At 36.2% G+C, this 5,117-nt stretch overlaps 1 long non-coding RNA gene across 1 annotated transcript; it reads left to right on the top strand.

Annotated features, from left to right (window-relative positions):
• Nucleotides 1–2,848: 2,848 nt before the first annotated feature.
• Nucleotides 2,849–4,378, top strand: LOC145718219 (uncharacterized). Its single transcript, XR_014141660.1, has 3 exons — nt 2,849–3,050; nt 3,517–3,639; nt 3,883–4,378. It is a non-coding gene; the product is annotated as an uncharacterized LOC145718219 (long non-coding RNA).
• Nucleotides 4,379–5,117: the final 739 nt, after the last annotated feature.

The raw sequence follows: 5,117 nt of genomic DNA, 5'->3' as shown, positions 1-5,117 counted from the left end.
ACCCCGAGCTGAGAGCCTGCGCCTTGGCTCTGTCTCTGCAGCCAGCTTCCCCGCTCCCATACCTGGGAGTTCTGCCGCACTCAGGCACCCTGGGTCTTTCTGTGACCCCGAGGGTCCTGAGACCACACTGTCCCAGCGAGGGTTACACCCCCCGCTTAGCCACTGGAGCTATGTCCCTCAGTGGAGCAGACTTTTAAAAGTTCCGATTTTGTGCTCCGTGGCTCTATCACTTGCCAGAAGCAACTGATGGAGGCTCCCTCCCCCGCCGTCTGTCTTCTTGAATATCGCCTTGGATTCACTTCTCCGCACGTCCTACCTTCCAGAAAGTGGTCTCGTTTCTGTTCAGAGAGTTGCTGCTATTCTTTTCTTCCATCTCCTGTTGAGTTTGTAGGTGTTCAGAATGGTTTGATTCCCATCCAGCTGAATTCCTGAGACCAGACGAAATCCAGGTCTTCTGCTCCTCCGCCATCTTGCTCCACCCCCTCAATTTGAATGACTTTTAATGTTTTTTATTTTGTTTTTCTTTTCCTAAATGTTCTGCCTAGAACTTCCCTAGTAATGTTGAAAAGAAGTGGCAAAACTAGGTATCCGTATCTTGTTCCTACTAGGAGAAAAACTTTCAGTCTTTCACTGTTGTGAGTGTGATGTTAGCTGTGGTTTTTTATATATGGCTGTTATCATGTTGAGGAAATTTTCTTCTATTCCTAGCTTATCCAGTGCTGTTATCATGAGAGGGTGTTGAATTTTGTCAAATGTTTTTTCTGTATCAATTGTAAGGATCATGTGAGTTTTTTTCCTTCATTCTACTAACATGGTATATTTTATTGATTGATTTTTGTTGTTGAACCTTTTTTACGCTCTACAAATAAAGCTCACTTGGTCATGGTGTATAATCCTTTTATATACTGCTGAATTTGGTTTGCTCATTTTTCTTGAGGATTTTTTCATCAATATTTTTAGGGATATTGGTCTGTAGTTTCCTTGTCGTGTTTTTGTTTGGCTGTAGTATTAAGGTAATGCTGGCCTCATGAGATGAGTTAGGAGGTGTTCCCTCTCCTTAAATTTTTGGAAGTGTTTGAGAAGGATTGGTATTAATTGTTCTTTCAATGTATGATAGAATTCACCAGTGAAACCACCTGTCCTGGGTTTTTCTTTGTTGGGAGGTTTTTGATTACTGATTTAATCTCCTTACTAGTTCTAGGTCAATTCAGATTTTCCTGTTTCTTAATGAATCAGTTTTGGTAGATTGTATGTTTCTAGGAATTGGCCCATTTTGTCTTAATTATCCAATTGTTGGCATATAGTTTTTCATAGTATTTTATAATCTTTTATTTCTTTAAAAATAGTAATGTTCTCACTTTCAGCTCCGATTTTTGGTATTGTGGATCTTCTGTCTTTTTTTCTTAATCTAGCAAAAGGTCTCTCAAATTTCTTGACCCATTCAAAGAACCACCTTTTGATTTTGATATTTTCCTATTGTTTTTCTATTCTCTGTCTTTGATCTCATCTTTATTATTTCCTTCCTTCTGCTAGCTTTGGATTTAGTTTGCTCTTCTTTTTCTAGTTCCTTAAGGTATACAGTTAGGTTATTGAATTGAGAGCTTTCTTTTTAATGTGTTTCCAGCTATAAATTTTCCTGTTAGCACTGCTTCCACTGCATCCCATTTTTGGTGTTGTGTTTTCGCTTTGATTTCTTTCAAGATATTTTCTAACTTTCTTTGTGAATTTTTTTTCTTTGATCATTGGTGTTTAATTTTCATGTGTTTGTGAACTTTCCAGTTTTCCTTCTATTGCTGATTTCCGGTTTCATTGTGATCAGGAAAAATATTTCTTTCTTTTTTTTTTTTTTTTAAGATTTATTTATTTGACAGAGAGAGCACAAGCAGGGGGAGCTACAGAGGGAGAGGGAGAAACAGGCTCCCTACTGAGCAGGGAGGCAGATGTTGGGCTCGATCCCATGACCCTGGGATCATGACCTGAGCTGAAGGCCAACTCTTAACTGATTGAGCCACCCAGGTGCCCCAGGAAAAATATTTCATATGATTTCAGTCTCTTTAAATTTATTAAGACTTGTTTTGTAGCCTAACACATGGTCTATCCTATATATTGTTCATGTGTACTGGAGAAGAATATATATTCTGCTGTTGTTTGATCAGTTTAGCTTTTGACACATTATATTTGAGAATACATATAAGTGGAGATGCAAAATTTTCATTTAGGAGAAAAACAGAGGGAGCAATTTGTTAGTGAGCTGCAAAGAGGGCTTGAGATCACAAGAATGGATAACTTTTTGTGAGCAACAGAATTTATTTTTTATAGATTTCATTTATTTATTTGAGCTAGAGCAAGAGAGAGAGAGCACAAGCAGGGGGAACAGCAGGTTCTCCACCAAGCAGGGATCCCGAAGTGGGGCTCGATCCCAGGACTCCAAGGTCACGACCTGAGCTAAAGGCAGATGCTCAACCGACTGAGCCACCCAGGCGCCCCAGAACAGATTTTATTTAGAGCAATAGAACAGCCTTAGGTATATCCTTAGTTGGAAGGCTAAAGGTTGAATATAGCCTGGAGTTTAGAAATATTTAAAAAGAGAATATAATCAGCTGAATTCAGGGTTGAGAAGTCAACTACCTTGTTTAGGAAGGACTGTGTTCCTTTAATAATTCAACAAAGAAAGTGAAGAACAGATTCTATTTTTTTTTAGATTTGAGAAACATGTAAATGATGACAACTACTTAAATTGTGAAATTAAAAATTGGAAATACCAATTATGTAGTTTTAGAATATAATTTTTAGGGGCTGATAATTAGACAAATCTGAAATGTTAGAAACTGCGCATTAATTAACTAGAAACTTCTTTCTATATTTGAATTCTATAGAAGTTGTTTTTGGACAGTCTACGAAAAGCACTTGCCGGCCATGGAGGAAGCAGGCAGTTGACGGAAAGTGCCGCAATTGCCTGTGTCAAACTGTGTAAAGCAAGTACTTATATCAACTGGGAAGATAACTCTGTCATTTTCCTACTAGTTCAGTCCATGGTGGTAGATCTTAAGGTAATATGCTTGTTATTTCTTTACTACAAACTTTAAGAAAACTAAAGGAAAAATAAAATTCTAGTAAAGTATTATGCTAGATCATTGTCAAAGATCATTGCTAATGCTAAAGGTCTGAATCATCTTAGATGGTAAGTACATAAGACCTGCTTTTGTTGTTTGTGTTACTCAGACTAAATTGGCTTAGAATATGATGAAAACACAGAATTAACTGGTTTTCTTAAGTTATCATAAATATTCAGACTTGGTTTTAAAATAATGTAGAATTTAGGGCCTAAAAAGAACCATATCTGGTATAGTAAGAATTTTATCAGAGTGATGAACCACATTAGTGCTTTGTGCTTCTTCTGGCAACTGAATGTTATTTCCATGTATGTGGATATTGTGTTGATATTATTAAATACTAGTAAAAAAAATAACTACATGATTGTTTAAAGGCTTTTGTTTTCTTTTGGGATTTTCATAGAACCTACTTTTTAATCCAAGTAAACCATTCTCAAGAGGCAGTCAGCCTGCAGATGTGGATCTAATGATTGACTGCCTTGTTTCTTGCTTTCGTATAAGCCCTCACAACAACCAACACTTTAAGGTGAGAGCATTGGTTTTTATCCAGTTATGTTTACTGATGCTGTTGATCTTTCTTTATAAATATAAAAAGACTAAAAAGGTCAATTGGTATTTCTCAATATTATATATTAATGTTAATTTTAAGACCTTAAGAATTTATTCTGTTTTTTAAAAACTTTTTTTTTTCCTGTTTCTCTTTATCCTCATTTGTGTTGAATATTTTTCTCACAGAAATAATATACAATTTTTTCCTTTGCCTGTGTAGATCTGCCTGGCTCAGAATTCCCCTTCTACATTTCACTATGTGCTGGTAAATTCACTCCATCGAATCATCACCAATGTAAGTCCAAAAGGTATTGCTAAATTACTTAAAATTTTTTTTCTTCCTTTCTTTACTTTTTTATTTCTTTTTAAGAACGACATTCTTGGTTTATAAAAGGTTTTGAACTTAGATGTATGGTATAGGGAGATTTCTCATAGGGGATTGATTATATCTAGTAACTGATATACAATTATATTTTTCATATTCAATTTGACCTGAGGGCCTTTATTGAGAAAAAAGGAGTTAATAGGATCCTTTGGAAAGGTTAAACCTAAAATATTTTATTTGCATCAAAAGCTCTTGAGAACAGTGCCACTGAGAATATAATTGAACATTTCATCCCAAACTCTTTAAATATTATTTTAATACTCCTAGCCTTTTCCCAGCATTTGGTATATTCTGACTTGTCACTTTACCATTTAAGTTAAAAGTATTAACTATTTATGGTGTAGGCCAGTATGGTGCATTTTAAAAATGGTAAGATCATATTTGATTGTACTTTTTAGTCCTCCTTAAATAAATGAAATATTAGCACACTTAAATGGAGGTATTGACATGATACAAAAGCATATCAGACAAAATAAGCGAGCTCATTAAAAGGTACTTGTGAAACCTTCGACTCTGATGTGAATACATTAAGTAGAATGATAATGAAACCTTATCAGATTTGGACTGTGAAGTTTTAACTATTTAACCATTACAGAATCTCAATGAAGACAGTTTTGGAAATACTTTGTCTTGAAATCACATGAAGTTTTTCTTAGATATTTGGACTACAAATCTTAAAAATTCTGCCAAATTCTGTTCTTCTGGTTAGGAACAATATTTTGAAGGTTCTCAAGCTCTGCTTTTATCCATTTATGTGTAAATTGGTCAACTTTTTCTTTTTCTCCCTTAAAAGGGGCTTTATTTGTCTATTTTTTGGTGGGCAGCAAAGCAAGGTTTATTGAGTGATACTAAAGCAAAGTTTATGAGTGATAGTACAAAGTTCCTAAAGAGGGAGGGGACCTGAAAGGGTTGCCTTAAAAAGGGCTTTACTGGGCGCCTGGGTGGCTCAGTTGGTTAAGCAACTGCCTTCGGCTCAGGTCATGATCCTGGAGTCCCAGGATCGAGTCCCGCATCGGGCTCCCTGCTCGGCGGGGAGCCTGCTTCTCCCTCTGACCCTCCCCCATCTCGTG

The sequence above is a fragment of the Leptonychotes weddellii genome, unplaced genomic scaffold (genome assembly GCF_054177405.1).
Source record: "Leptonychotes weddellii isolate Sample4059 unplaced genomic scaffold, ASM5417740v2 HiC_scaffold_12268, whole genome shotgun sequence".
Classification (NCBI taxonomy): domain Eukaryota; kingdom Metazoa; phylum Chordata; class Mammalia; order Carnivora; family Phocidae; genus Leptonychotes; species Leptonychotes weddellii.
This window is presented reverse-complemented; position numbering and strand designations above follow the sequence as displayed.